This window comes from Hemicordylus capensis, chromosome 2 (genome assembly GCF_027244095.1).
Source record: "Hemicordylus capensis ecotype Gifberg chromosome 2, rHemCap1.1.pri, whole genome shotgun sequence".
Classification (NCBI taxonomy): domain Eukaryota; kingdom Metazoa; phylum Chordata; class Lepidosauria; order Squamata; family Cordylidae; genus Hemicordylus; species Hemicordylus capensis.
Genome location: NC_069658.1, coordinates 152010280 through 152026596, shown reverse-complemented (window position 1 = coordinate 152026596; position 16317 = coordinate 152010280).

Below are 16317 nucleotides of genomic sequence, written 5' to 3'. Positions count from 1 at the left end.
CTTCCAGTCCCCGTATGTGCAGGGCTGGCAGAGGGGCTCCAGAAAAGCAGCGGATTTGCAAGGGGGAGGAGGGGCCGCCCAAAAGTGCCACTCCTTTGGCAGGGAAAGGGGTGGAAGGGAGCCTCTTGACCACCACCCCCATCAAAAGCATTGTGTGCCCCCTCCCTTCCCCAACCATAAAATAAAATAAAATAAAATAAAATAAAATAAAATAAAATAAAATAAAATAAAAATAACTGTCCACACTGCAAAATGCTGCAAGCATAAATAACTTGACAAGCCTCCCTACAACGGAAAAATACAGCTACTTTCCTGAAAAACATTTGCCACGTTATAGGGCAATTACGAAACAATTAAATCTGAAACAGGGCATGGGAAATATGAACGGTACCCTGCTGACAACATAACGACACTGATGTCGTGACACGGGCAAAATGGAGGGGCACTTTGTAAACACGTAGCGAAGCTGTTACCGCGCATAATCTGGAAAATGACCGGATGTTGGTGGACTACAATCCCATCATCCTCAGTCACAATGACCAGCATGATGGGTGCTGTAGTCCAACCACACGTGGGGACCCAGGTTTGAGAGCCCCTGACTTCAGGCTTTCATCCCAACCATTTAACTCACCTGCTGTTCCATGCTCCTCTGACCAAACAACCTTCTTTTTCTCCACTGCATGGCATAGGATTAAATAGTTGATTAAATGTATACCTCTTCATTCATTTTGTATTCTGTATAACAACCATTAATTTATACTGTCCTTCCTAATGGTGCAGCGGGGAAATGCTCGACTAACAAGCAGAAGGTTGCCGGTTCAAATCCCCGCTGGTACTCTATTGGGCAGCAGCGATATAGGAAGATGCTGCAAGGCATCATCTCACACTGCGCAGGAGATGACAATGGTAAACCTCTCCTGTATTCTACCAAAAGAAAACCACAGGGCTCTGGGGGTGCCAGGAGTCAAAATTGACTTGACAGCACCCTTTACGTTTACCTTCTAGACCAGTGCAGGGGCGTAACGATAATAGGGCAAGGGGAGACAGTTGTCTGGGGGCTCACTGCCTTGGGGGGCCCCCCAGAGGCAAGTCACATGACTGACTCCCCCAGCCACACACCTGCCGAGGCTTCCTTCACTTGTATTCATCCTCCGAAATTGATGAGGGTGCTAAGACCTGGAGCCACCAGAACAGCATGTCTTTCTCTAGTAATATCCTATCTGCCACATTGTTACCGTTGCCCCAGATCGCACTCTGCCCCACGGCAGCCAATCTGTGACGGGCCCTGGGGGTGCCAGCAGTCAGTGGGATCTACCAAATGAGGCCAGAGAACCTAACTTAATGGGCAAGAGCAAGAAGCCGGTTCAAGGTAAATCAAACCTCAGTGGCCCTAAAGACACATTTCAAACAGAGCAAACAGTGACCATTGCACTAGGTAAGACCCCCCCCCCACAGATCCCAATCTCCAGAGGTGCCCCTCCCCACAGAGCCCCCTCACCGCTCCCGTCATCATTGCCTGGCCCTCAGCACTGCTCTCTGCCTTCAGGATCTGTCACAGCAGGACCGTCTCCTCAGGAAAGTCTCCGTCCTTCCAGCCTGGGTCTCTCCTCCTCCTCCTCCTCCCCCCCCCCCGGGGCTCTTCCTTCCCCCTCTTCTCTCTTCCAACTTCTCACTCACCAGCAGCTCCAGCAACAGTTCTACTGGACGACTGGCCTGGTTACCTAGGCGACCTCCCTCCCTCCCTGCCCACCTGGTTACCTAGGCGACCTCCCTCCCTCCCTGCCCACCTGGTTACCTAGGCGACCTCCCTCCCTCCCTCCCTCGCTGCCCACCCCCACCCCACGGCCTCCTCTTAGACATTGCCTGTGATGGCGTTTTTCACACTCGGTGCTACAGAATCACCCTGGGCAATCCGTGGCAACTCCACCGGGGAGCCTTAATGCCTTTTTTTGCAAAAGTGCGTCCCCCAAAATTGGAAAGGGTCCACCGCCCTCCCCCCAGCTGCTCCATACAAGAGACGCCCTTTTGCTGAGTTAGGAAGACGTAACTCTCATAGTAGCGCCTGGAGGGGAGGTGACTCACCACCACAGACCAGCACCCCTCTCGCCAGACTCCTCAGACCCTTCCTGCCACCAGCTGTCCCCCGAAATGGCTTGGGGAAAAGGCTGCTTGCTGGCTTCGGCCTGGTCACAGGCAGGGACAAGGTGCAGGGCCCAGCCCGCCACCAGAGGCACTCCACTGGTTCTGCCTCAGCCTAGAGTCTGCCTCTCCCTGCACTCTAGAGTGATGTCTCTGTGATGCTGGGTCCTTGCTAGGCCTTGTTTCTGGGTCTCCATTTGTGTCATATCACGTTACCTGCAAAAAGGAAGCAAACCAGGAATTCAGAAGACACCTGGCCATTCCCTCTTTCCTAGGAATATCAGTTATGCGACACATTGGAATATACCCAGTTGAGCAATGTCAATGTATTCACCTCTTATTTTGTTATTTCCGATTTCCAAGTTAACATGTACACACGTTGGCTAATTCCACACAAACTGCTGAGTCTGAAATTGCCACCCTTTGTTCACTCTTTTTCCAGACAGTAGCATTGCAGCCTTTTGCATTCCAAAGTGTTCTGTGTTTTCCTCTTCTTTTTGTCCAGACATGATTTGTGGTGATTTTTCAAATTTTTCATTGCAATTGCTGCTCCATTGCGCCAAATGCCATTGGATGGTGGCTTTCAGATGCAAACCACTGTTTTAATTCTGCTGCCAGATATCTGCAGAAAACCACTCAAGAGGTACTGGGTGGAAGCAACCACAATCAAGAGAGAAATTGACCTATCAGAGGCAACATTTGATCCATTGCAGCTTGGTTTATCACTCAAAGCAACTCTGTGAAGAAAGAGACATTCTGGAGTAACTCCCATCAGAACGTGGGGATTTCCTGCTAGAAAACAGTCCTGATCCAGAGCCCAGTTCCCCCCACAGTGTTACTGTTGAAATTAGCAGCAGCAGCAGCTGCTGCAGGGTGCTATAGAGAGCCACAACGGAAGCACAGTCTCTGCCCTGAAGAGGTCCACAGGAGAAACATTTGGAAAGAAAGAAGGAGGGGGAAATAAGGGGGAAGAGGAAAGAGGCACTCTTCCCCCTGGACTTCCGGGTAGAAGCCCAGGGACTCCACACCCCCTGGGGGCCCCAAATCCTCGTTCGTCTGTCCCAGGGGATGTGGTTGCCTTGCTGACAATCCACACTGTGCCAGGTGGCCAAGCATGACCTCCGCTTTAGAGACAGAGAGGAAGTGGGGAAAGAAATATGTAAGATGGGAATATATTAAATTGCATGTTGAAATGATTCTGCTAATGCATATTTGCATAAACATTGATTGGATTGATTGATTGATTAAGTGCAGTCAAGTCGGTTTCAACTCTTAGCGACCACATAGATAATCTCCAGGATGATCTGTCTTCAACTTGACCTTTAATGTCTCTCAGTGGTGCATTCATTGCTGTTGTACTCAAGTCCATCCACCTTGCTGCTTGTCATCCTCTTCTTCTCTTTCCTTCAACTTTTCCCAGCATTATGGACTTCTCAAGGGAGCTAGATCTTCACATAATGTGTCCAAAGTATGATAGTTTTACATACACCTGTTTTATATTATTACATTCTTGTGAGTTCCGTTGCTGCTTCTTTATTTTATACATTTATATCCCGCTCTTCCTCTGAGGAGCTCAGAGCAGTCTGCATGGTTATATTTTTGTCCTCACAACAACCCTGTGAGGTAGACTAGGCGGAGATATACATGATTGGCCCACAGAGTCACCCAGTGTGTTTCATGGGTGAATGGGAATTCGAACTTGGGTCTTCCCAGTCCTAGTCCAACACTCTAACCAATACGCCATGCTGTTTGTACCCTCATGCACCCACATGTTAAAAATACTACGTGTGTCACGGTGTGTGTGTGTGTGTGCAGGGGGATGATGTTTAACTTGCAGTGGGTGGGGGTGGGGTGGGTCTCCAAAGGCCTTTAGGTCCAGGCTACAAAGTTACCTAGATGCTTCTCTGGGGAAGGATAGGTGTTCACTTACATTTGCTCATGCTCAGTTTTAGTAGAAGGTAAAGATCAGCGTGCCAAAGGCTTCACAGAAAAGCTAGGTGCTCCTCGGAATATCCCAGGAAATGTGTGGCTGAAGCCATTTGAGCACACATTGCCTGCATTCCAAGCAGGTTCAGCTCTTCCGATGAAGCAAGAGATGCGTTGAATCGGGCACAGCTTGCTGGAAGCTGCAGAGCGCCACCCACTGGGCTGGGAAGGTGCCGCTGCCGATGGAACTTGAACAAAAGCAACAACAGTCTCAGAGTGTGCTGTGCCCTCAGCCTGAGCCCCAACCTGCTCCTGTGTGTCTCGGGGTGGGGGGCTCCTGCCTGTCTCTTTGAGGCCATGGAATCTGCATACAAGTGGATTGCAATTTGCAAAGACAGACAGACTAGCTGAGGTGGGGGTGGACTCGGCTTCCCTTTGTTCTGCTCAGTCTGAGTCAACAAGTCATCAAGCCAAAACAAAGGGACTCTCTTTGTTTTGCAAAGAGACTCTCAAACAAACTAGACCAGAGCCAGTAGAAAGAGGCTCTCCTCCTCCCCTTGCTTGCTCTCTGGGCTAGACTCTCTGTACATGCACATAGTCACTCCTCACCTCATGTGTGAGGCTCTTCAGATCAGAGTGAGGAGAAAGGAGACATGGGGAGCAAGACCACAGGCACAGTCTCATTTCAAAGAGGAAGCATCCTTTAGCATTCCTATTTCAAAAACTGTAAGCAAAAATGGAGGGGTGCCAATGGGGGATGTTTTGTGAAATGGGGAGATACCGGGCATGGAATCACTCTGTGTCTGTGATTCTGGAGATGGCAGAGTACTGAATGCAAAAAATGCAGTGCCTGTAGAATCCAGGGCAAAAATGCAAAAATGCAGTATGTTTTAGTTGCTTAATGCAGTATAATGTTCAATTTAATTTCCATTTCACACCATTGCCATCTCCTGAGCAGTATGAGATGATGCCTTTCTCCATCTTCCATGTAGCATATGTATCAATGTGGTGTAGTGGTTAGAGTGCTGGACTAGGACTGGGGAGACCCGGGTTCAAATCCCCTTTCAGCCATGAAACTAGCTGGGTGACTCTGGGCCAGTCACTTCTCTCTCATCCTAACCTACTTCACAGGGTTGTTGTGAAAGAGAAACTTAACACCGCTCTTGGCTCCTTGGAGGAAGAGCGGGATATAAATGTAATAATAATCTGTAAGGGACAGAGGAGCCATGAGATTTCATAACCCCATGAGAAATGAACCTGTTCTTCTATATGCCATAAATAATATAGCTTGAGGGGCAGATACTTTTCTCTTCTCAGCTATCCTGGAGACCTTACTTCTTGTAAAGTCAGAGCCAGAGGTGAGGGGCGGGAGGTGAGATATAATGTTTTTGTGTGCCACACTGTGCATGGCGCATTATTTGCATGTAGGAACATAGGAAGATAGGAAGCTGCCATATACTGAGTCAGACCATTGGTCTATCTAGCTCAGTATCGTCTTCACAGACTGGCAGCAGCTTCTCCAAGGTTGCAGGCAGGAATCTCTCTCAGCCCTATCTTTGGAGAAGCCAGGGAGGGAACTTGAAACCTTCTGCTTTTCCCAGAGCAGCTTCATCCCCTGAGGGGAATCTCTCCCAGTGCTCACACATCAAGTGTCCCATTCATATGCAACCAGGGCGGAGCCTGCTTAGCTAAAGGGACAAGTCATGCTTGCCAGCACAAGACCAGCTCTCCTTCTGTTGAATCAGTTTGAATCTGTAACTGACATTTCCATCAGTTCCCCCTAATGGTCCTTTCAAGTGGCAATCACAGAAGCTGATGACAAAGGTGTGCTATCCCTTTAAATGCCACAGGCCTTGGAGGGTTCTAAGCCAGGCCTGCCTTCTGACAACTGGGATGGATTCTTCAGCCTTGAATTTTTCAAACAGGCTTGGCTGCTGTTCCCTGATGGCTTGCTTGAATTCTTGCAGTCCTCAATTCCGTCCGTCTTTATGTTATGTTATGTTATTTATTTATTTATTTATTTATTTGTCAGACTTATACACCACTCTATAAACTATGCAGAGATCAGGGAGGTTCACAACATGATAAACAATGAAAACAAATGAACAATTAAAATCAAACTCTTAAAACTGGGTAGCCATTCCCCAGGTCATCAGTATCTAGCCAGCAATGACTCTCTTCCCTGGTAAACTGACTTCCTGAAAGGGAACAGGCACCTGAGCTCTTTGCCTGCCCTTCCTCCTTCAGCTCTGACTCCATCTTCAGCCTTCTTCCTAAGACTTCCGTCCCATGCAGTATCTTCCACCCAGTCTGCCTGAAACCCCGATCACAGGCCCTTAAGTGTGTCTGCGTGTGTGTGTGAGAAAGAGAGTGGTGTGCACACACTGCCTTGATAGTGCTGCCCAGAACAAAACTCTTTCTGCTCACTGATGGTAAGAATTAGAGGGGACGCTGGTGGGAGGGCAGAATCTGGTGGGGAGAGAGAAAATAAAACAGTGCTATTGTAGGACTGAAGGGAAGATTATCAAGTGACTTATAGAGTGAATTAAGATGTCATCCACTTCAGTTTCTAACTATCCTGCAGGAACTGGGCTACACAGGAACACATCTATCCAAACTATTTCATTAGCATCGAATGGTGCTTTCTTAATAGTTACAAGTGTGGGATGGAAAATGCCTTTTCAGAAAGCTGCTTTGTAATTGCTTTGTAGAAAGTGTGTTTGCAAGTCAGTGCCTCTGTGGGATGGGAAAGTACAGACCAAAAGGAAGTGTTGAGTCCGCTATCTGCCCAGAGCAGAATAAGTGGGGGTTGCAGCAGCGGGCAGAGCTAGGCTCCCCTGAATAGTAACTGTATTGTTCTAGGAATGTGAAGGCTTCTTCTGTTAATTAATTCTCTCTCTGCTGCGAAATAGAAACTTAGAGCGCAAAGTCCAGCCTCTATGCAAGCATATGTACGAATGTAATGAACTGATTGCTTCTTTGGGGCTGAATGTTGATGCCCAGCTATGTAGTTATGCCAAAGTATAAAAACTTGTGACCCAGGCAGCTGGGCACGTCTCTCAGGTTTTCCCGTTAGGTACTGGGAGCGTCACCAGCGCTGGTTTTCAATAAACGGTGATTTTGCTTCCTTCCATCATCCTTGTTCGTCTGGTTTGTGGTAACGGGGGGCCTCCCAGGTAACATAAACTGGTGCCGGTAATTCTCGGATGGTAAGCTGGTGATTTGCCTGCCCATCGGTGGCTACTTGGGGGTCCCTTTCTCACGTCGTGGGAGAGCAACCCTTCGGCGCGACTTCTCCCATTGTAAGAAGGAAGGTCTTGACCCCCGGCGGCGTGAGACCCAGACTCCCAAGCCCACCGAAGACGGGCGCGGAACGAGGCACACCAACGCAAGGGGTCCGGACAGGTGAAGTATTGGGAGTCCCGGGACGGGTAGGAGACCAAGGGAATAGCCCAGCCTAGGTCAAGGGCCGCTGCAGGCAGAGGGCACTGCCTAAAAGCAGGACAGGCTCTGGGAGGAGTTGGTGTGAATGTGTGCAGTTTGAAAGTTTGGTGAGTGCAGAGGGGGACCCCAAAGGGGGAAACCCACCCCAAGTGTGGCCCTGCACTGGCAGAGGCGGGACTCCTGAGTACGTTTTCTGTCCCGGCGACGGGAGGAGAGCGGAAACTGGAGGTGCGAAGTGTGAATTTGTCTGTCTAAAATCCTTTTGTGCCTCACTGCGTGGATCCCTTACCCGCAGTCCGTCCGTCCCCCCCCCCCCGAACTGTCTGTTTGTTTAGAGTGTAAGAGAGCAGGCCTCTGGGAAAACAATGGGAGGGGAAGGGTCGATGCAGAAGAGCTTCAAGCCAGGCTTGGGGGGGCTCTGAGGGACTTCAGGCTACAGAGTCCCGAGAGCCAGAGGCCCAAGCCTGCCAGGACCGTGTGAAGCACTTGGGGTTCCGTATCCCCAAGGCCAGTGGGAATTAGGAACACGGTAGGAAGGAGGCAGTTTGCTCTCTCCCCCAACTCAGAAATCAGGAAGGCAGGATCATTTTGATCCTGGCCCACTGAAGATGTTAGGAATCCAGAAGGCATGGAACATAGGTACCAGGTTGGTCCCTGAGACCAAATGCCCTTCCCCATGGCTCGGGAGCTGTTGCAAGCAACAGGCAACCCTCTGAGTAGCCATGAGGGCAGAGGCCCAGGCAAGCAGGCTGGGACCATTTGCCCAGCAGAGATGGAGGTAGATCTCAAAAGGAGAAGTGCAAGTTGCAGGAGATTGGCACAGATTCACTTGGAAAGATGTAGAGAGGTAGAGATGTTTCAGGAGGTTTATTTGGTGCATGTGATGTAAAGGCTGGTTAATTGTTGAAAGGCAGATGGAAAGGGGCTGGTTTAAGGAAAGGAAAAGGAAAAGTGTGAAGTACTGAAGGTTTGGCATGTTGTTTGGAGTTGCTTGTTGTGAAGCCAGGAAGGAAATGTTTGGGTGGTTGTAGGACAAGGAGGGACAGACAGAAGGTGGAGAAGCAGGGTTGTAGGAGAGCAGAGAAGGAAAGCAGCAGACAGGGGAGAGGAGATAGAAAGGAAGTGGAAGGCGTGGTGGGACGGGAAACTGGAGGCCACCAAAGTCCTGATTGCGCAGGACGAAGCCGGGAGCCTTCCAGTAGGCTTGGGCAGAGAATGCCCAAGGAAAGGCTCATGGCCAGAGACAAAAGGTTAACTTTTGGCAGCCACCACTTCAGAAGGCATGGGTAAGTTGAGCAGGAGAAGGAACAGGTCAGGATATAGAGGAGGGTCACAGGGAAGGAAAGGAGTGCCCCACGAGAAACCGGGAACTCCTGCCTGGAAGGCCGGTGGTCACAACACAAGTCTGGCAGAAGGATGCCACAGGGACAGGTGTTGGAAGACCACCATCACAGGGGCCCCCGAGAGGCAGGAGCCAGGAGACTTTGTCAGCCTGGCCTCCCCAAGGAGGGCGAGGACAAACCGGTTACCATCAGCACAGGGGGCCAGAAGATGAGACACAGTAAGGAGATCTTCTGCCTGCCCAAGGTTGTTTGGTGTACCCAGCAAGTGGCTGTTATGCACTGCAGGGGCTACCAAAGGGGGGATGGCAGGAAGGCACAAGGCAACAGGAGGGCTGACCAGGCAGCCCAACGAGTGGCTGAGGGTCTGCAAGCAGATCCAGCCCGACAGGGGATCCTGTTGTTCAAACCCCCAGATCTCTGGGACTCACAGCACCCAGAACACCCAGAGGATGAAACCAGGATGGCTGAGTCATCAGCCAGGGACTAGGTCTGGTTCCTTTCAGCCAGACAGCAGGCAGGCAATGCCCAGAGGGTTGGGACACGCTTTGGTAGAACACTACCATCAGTCCACCCACAGGGGAAGAAATGGCCCCGCAAGGCTACTGCAGGAATCCCTACATGTCTGCAACGTGTCTGCTTAGGGAAAAAGCTTGTGCATGTTACGTGACATGTGCCAGGAAGGAGCCCATTGTGCTCCTTGGGGCTCAGGTAGTAGAGGCAGCCCTAATTGAGTATATCCAAATTGACTTCACTGATTTTCCCGGGCAGGGACAGTTCACCAAGTCCCTGCACCTGCTCACACCAACACGGGGTGTTGACAAAAGGGAAGTTTTCAACGGAATGAAAAGAATGTTGATTTATAGACCATTTTGCTAGTGACTGTGTTTTCTTGGGGTTTCTTTGTTCCGCTTGACTGGTTAACTTGCTCATGGGTGAAGCCCTAAACAGACTTAAATGTTATATCACAGTTTATTTTGTTTAAATGCCGTTTGAAATATGTAGCTGTTCATTTTGTTGTGTTTTTAAAATGATATTTAAAATGTGAACTTCCCTGTTTTCCATCAAAAATGTTTGTTTAAATGTTAACTGTGACTGATGCTAATTTCAGGGGAGCTGTGGGTGTGTATATGTGTGTATGTTTCTATGGGTGCCCAGAGATGCTTCGGTGAAGATTCTGTTCCTGAGAACTTTCTTTCTGTTCAGTTCTGTTTCTATTAGGCTTTGTGTGAAATGCCACATTTTGTTAAAATGCAGAGGGTATTCTGCCTTTCTGCCTATTTGTTTTGCTGATGGGTGTGTGTTTTGGTCATATATGTGAGAGTGTTTTGGTGATTTGCTATATAGAGGCTGGGTTGTATATATATGCTGAAGAAAGGGCGAGTTCTGTCCACTCCATTCTCCCAAATGTCTGATTGTGTGTGTCCTTGCCATTCAGATGCCATTGTTTTTGCCAAATGTGATTTTATACTGAAGTATTGGCTTATGGTGATTTCCTTATTACAAACTTGTAATACTTTCTTGAGCTAAAGAGAGCTTGGAGAAAAGCTTTGTATTAATGTATACTTTTAATTTTCTTTATATTTTCTGTATGGCCTATGGCTGTAATGAAATTGCTTGACTAAAAAGAGGGGGCTCTTAGATTCCTCTGACTCTGTTTCAGTTGTTTTTGTATAGACTGTACATGGAAAAGTGTTTCCAACATGGAGTTGGGCAAATGCTAAATTATGACTGGAGTGTAGTCTCCTCACTCCCAATATTGGGTGAAAAGGAAGATCTCTGAACAGCAACTTGTCATTGTGGGTAAGAAGGAAAAGAGATTTTAAGTCAGATAGTCAAATGCAGTTATTGTTTTATATTTTTGTAATATGGATGAAATGTTTCTGCTAATAGATTTTGATGTAAACTAAGAGTATTATCAATGGGTCTGAGGCTTAAAATTTATAAATTTGTCCCACCGCCAGCCCTGCTTTGCTTTCACAGGGAACTTTAGGACTCCAGATTATTTATACCAAGTAGCAGAGAGTTCCAAAGGACCAGTTTGCATTTTACCTGGAAAACCTCCCAGCTTTAAAAGGGATCAAGTTTTTGTAACCCACACCCTGTTTTCACAGCTCCTGATTAGAGATTTGATCATAAATTGTGTTTATCACAGGCTTCACTCTTCTGCAAGACTATGGACAATCTCTGATAACATTTTTTTTAATTAAAGAAGCCTGTTTGTTTCATGAGACTTTAAACCTCGCAAAAGAGATTTTCAACAAGGTATAGTATTTTTGTTTGGGGCAAGAACTATTTCTTTTATAGGTTTTTCTGAGGCTATTGTTGCCCTACCAAGCTTGCTAGTGATGAGGCTGAAGACGGAGAGCTGGAACACTACCTACACGTGGCTTAGATGGGGGCAGTGAAAATCCCAAAGGCCAGATGTCACTGACGAATCATGAAGTCAGATACACTGGATGGAGATTCATTGCCCTGACAGAAGTCTGTAAGTATGTAGGCAGCCAACGTAGTGGTTAGAGTGCTGGACTAGGACCAGGGAGACCTGAGTCTGAAGCCTCATTCGACCACACTGCTGGGTGACACTGGGCCAGCTATTTAAACGGCCTGGCCTGCTTCGAAGGATTGTTGTGAAAAGAAAAAACTTATGTAGTACACGCTCTGGACTTTTCGGGAGAACAGCTGGATATTCGAGCACTGGAGTTTATGTTGTGGCCTCTCGAGTGATAAGACTGTTTGACCTGTCAGATTTTAATGCCTTTATAGTCACAAACCCACAAGGGGGTATGGATGTGAACATTATTATTTTCTCTTTTTGATTTTCATGGTTTTTGCCTCCTGCTCAGGATTGCTCATCAGGTGAAGTAAATGAGGACATTATCCCCTATTTTGGACTTTGGGGGGAGAAAAGAGGGCAAGCAGGAAAACAAAAACATAAATTGGAAAGAAAATGCCAAAAGATCAAATTGAAAATAGCCTCAGGTTTATTTATTGTATTGGGCTACTCAGGAACTCAGTTTCAGCATGTTGTCCCTACCCAGGGGAGGGAAATTGGTAATACATGCATCTGTCTTTTATTTTTAGCATAAGCAGGATTGCCTTGAACTGTCACTCCCGAGAGGGATGTCTTTCTGTTACAGACCAAAGCAGTGGTCAAGTGAGAGAGAGAGGAGCTTTCAGAAGAACCGGCAGTGTGACAGACCAGGCTAACTATCATCAGCAACAGCTGCTTCCTGAAGGGGGTTCACCATTTGCATTCCCAGTCCAGGCCAATGATGACGGAACATCCATCGGCTGCCCTGTCTTGTGTTCGAGGAAAAGGCCGTGATGCAGGTTTCTTGTTCCTGATCCTCCTGCATCCCAGAGTGCTATAGTTAAAGACTTGATGCCAAATATCTGAAGAAGGCCTGAAGGCTAACAGGCCAGCCAGATATTATACGACATTATTCCACATTGCCCATAAGGGGGGAGCCAAGGCTCTCAAGCACATGGACATCCGAGCTTGTCTATGAACACTAGCCAAACAAGCCGTGCTTGCCGAGCCAAAACTAACACTCAGCTCCGCACAGCAGTGTACCAAAATCGGCTAGCACTTGACTATGTGCTAGCAATGGAGGGTGGTGTGTGTGGAAAATTCAACCTGTCTAATTGTTGTATCCAGATCAATGACCAAGGGAAGGCCATAGAGGAAATCACTGATCGGATGCGCGAAATAGCTCATGTTCCAGTCCAGAACTGGGAAGGCCTAGCCACGCCCGATTGGTTTGAAAATTGGTTTGAGTACTTTGGAGGTTTGAAAACCATGGCGGGAGGAGTTCTGATATTGCTTTTTGGTTGTTTATTGATACCTTGTTTATTACCCCTGTTTATCTCTTTGGGACAAAAGGCCGTTGAGAGAATAGTAAGAAAAGAAACTGCCCCCCATATAATGGCTATGGATACAAGGTTCCACAAGAAGAGAAGCCATAAAATGGCTTCTAAGGGGGGAGATGTGGGATGGAAAAGGCCTTTTCAGAAAGCTGCTTTGTAATTGCTTTGTAGAAAGTGTGTTTGCAAGTCAGTGCCTCTGTGGGATGGGAAAGTACAGACCAAAAGGAAGTGTTGAGTCCGCTATCTGCCCAGAGCAGAATAAGTCGGGGTTTGCAGCAGCGGGGAGAGATAGGATCCCCTGAATAGTAACTGTATTGTTCTAGGAATGTGAAGGCTTCTTCTGTTAATTAATTCTCTCTCTGCTGCGAAATAGAAACTTAGAGCGCAAAGTCCAGCCTCTATGCAAGCATATGTACGAATGTAATGAACTGATTGCTTCTTTGGGGCTGAATGTTGATGCCCAGCTATGTAGTTATGCCAAAGTATAAAAACTTGTGAGCCAGGCAGCTGGGCACGTCTCTCAGGTTTTCCCGTTAGGTACTGGGAGCGTCACCAGCGCTGGTTTTCAATAAACGGTGATTTTGCTTCCTTCCATCATCCTTGTTCGTCTGCTTTGTGGTAACTGGGGGCCTCCCAGGTAACACAAGTGATACTTCATTGGAAGTATTAATAGTAACCTATAAGTAACAGAGCCAGCGTGGTGTAGTGGTTAGAGTGCTGGACTAGCACTGGGGAGAGCCGAGTTCAAATCCCCATTCAGACATGATACTAGCTGGGTGACTCTGGGCCAATCACTTCTCTCTCAGCCTAGCCTACTTCACAGGGTTGTTGTGAAAGAGAAACTCAAGTGTTGTCTTTTTAACGAAAGGCGGTATATAAATGCAAAAATAAAAAAATAAATAAATAAAAAGTGTGTAGTACACCGCTCTGGGCTCCTTGGAGGAAGAGCGGGATACAAAATGTTAATAATAATGATAATAATAATAACAACAACAGAAAACAGAGTTTAGATATCAATAGTTAACAGGAAAAAAATTAATTATTAAATGAAACCAAAAAAAGGGCTGTGAAACCCACCCATTCTGCTGAAAACCTGGCGCCCTCCCCACATATGTTCCCCCGCCCTCTCAGTGCCCCCAGTCCGGCCCTGGTCCCTCCGCTCCAACCCGATCATCACGCCCTGCTGCTGGCACCGCTGTTACTGTGCATCACGTGGACCTGCCTGGCGCCTGCGTGCAGCATCCCAACCATCTCCCGCTGGCGCCTCCTTCCTCTTCCCGCGCTCCAGACGCTGTGCTTGCTGTGACTCCCCTCTGAGCTTGTTGCGGGCATTGGGGGGGGGGTTAAACAACAAGCAGCAGCAACCAACCAAGCCAATTCTCTAGCCTGTGTTGTTTTCCTGCGTGCGGGTCTGGCCGTTACCCTTTCCCTGCTCTTGAGGGAGGACGGAGCTGCCTGAGCAGATGATACCAGACAGGGTGAAAAGCTGTGGAGGAGCTGCGCCCTGGAAGGAGTGGGAAACAGGTTCCCCTTTCCCTGCTTTTGAGGGAGGAGCTGCCTGCCTCAGCCTATTAAATCAGCGTTAACAATCAGCAGCCTGACATTGACTCAACTAAGTTTCCTTCAGCTGAGGTTGAAACCTTAGTATCATGATCCCAACCTGATCCATTTGTTTGTTTTCCTGGCTGTCCATGGTATCCTCCAAAGTCTTCTCCAGCACCAAAGTTCAAAAGTGTCGATGCTTTTTCTATCTGGCTTCTTCAAAGTCCATATATATTATATGCCTAATTATATTAGATACAGTGTTATGCACATAATTACATGAAATCTTTGTGTATTAAATTTTGAATACAGACTAATTGTATTTTGAATTTTTATTTTTCACGATAACTAAGGGCGCTCAACAGAATGTTGCATCTGGGCGCCAGATCCCCTAGAGCCGGCCCTGCTTAGAGGTCTGTGTGTCAACATCCTCTCTCTCTCTCTCTCCTTTGCTTCGTCAGAGTATTACAGCAGAAATTCTCTTCCTGCCTTAATCAACAGAAAGCGGCTCTTCTGCAAAGCAACATCAAACCTATTATTGGTTTATTGAATTTCTATACTGCCTGATATAGAAATCTCTGGGCAGTGTTGCTGGGAATTGTTTGCTGGAATTTAGTTGCTGGGCATTGTTTAAGTACACCTAATGCTTCTTATCCCTTCCCTTCTCATCCCTCTAGTGGGTGACCCGATGGCAAGGTATCCCTGTCTGCTGTCTGGGTGCTGAATTCCCAAGACGCCTGCTTCTTGACCTTCAATTCACCTCCCAGTTAGGTTTACCAACCCTTCAAACAACCAGGGGCGCACGTAGGTGCCCATTTTGGTGCCCAGGCCTGAAGGGCTTCAGAGGGGGCCCCCCGCCGCCACGAGGCACACACTCCCTGCCACAAGCCCCCTGCTGCCACGAGGCCCCCCTTGGACATTTTCAGTGCAAACCTAGGGGCCTCCTGCCGCCACTGCCTGCACACGCCACTGCCCTGGCCGCCGCGCCACTCCTTGCCCTTTTCGCCACCTTTTTGCAGCCACCATGTGCATGGCCGGTGAGGGTGGGGGTGATCCAAGCCGGCCTCCCTCCATGGTGGTGGTGGCGATGGGCGGAGCAGCCGCTGGGCCTGTCATCCAGGGGCTTGTGATGATCTACTCCCACTGTGCAGGTGCGCTGGAGTGCCTCGCAGTTCTCAAGGGCTGCTGGGCTGCTCCGCCCACCACCACGGAGGGGAGGCCTGCTAGATCAACCCCCCACCCCCGGCCACGCACATGGCAGCTAAAATTATGAAAAACACTGGAGGCTCAGCGCAGCCGGGCAGCGGCAGGGTGGGCACGGGGTGGTGGCTGGAGGCCTCGCTGACATTTTCCCCAAGGTCCGGGGGTAAGAGCGCCTCTGCATCCAACTGCCAATAGCAAGATATCTCCACAACCTGCTTCTCTGCACTAAGGAACAACTTAGGTGAGAAGAAAGATGTATATTTTCAAATACTCAGCCAAGGCAGCATGTGGCAAATGTAATTATTTATTTAATAAATTAACATTTGCTATAGAACAACAACAACTTCTTCTTCTTCTTCTTCTTCTTCTTCTTCTTCTTCTCAAAGAAATAAAAGGTGGTTTTGATTGCAATGAGTTCAAAATAAAGTAGCTCAGCTCTGTCAACAATGGCTGTTCTGCTGCCTCTTTTTTTCTGACTGAAACATCCTCCATTTGGTTGTTCGGAGAAGTGCCTTTTCTTATCATTGCTTGTAAAGAAAATTGGCCTGACACTCTTTCTGTCTTACAAGCAGTTTGATGGTTCTATGACTGAAGTCCAGAATTTCTTTGATCATCTGCTTCTCGATGGACAGCATCGCCAAGCCATTAAGTCTTTGCCCCCAGATCCCCAAAGGAAGACAGGACACACGTGTATGGATGAAAACTAGGGCCACTTTATTAACTATAAACTATGCAGAGATCTGCAACAGGTATAACTATAACCTCCCTAAACTAGAGTGTGGGCAACTCCAATCCCCTTTTCGGGTAGGCACAGCCTCCTAGCGAGGGCTGAGCTCCTCTCACTGTTGGGCAA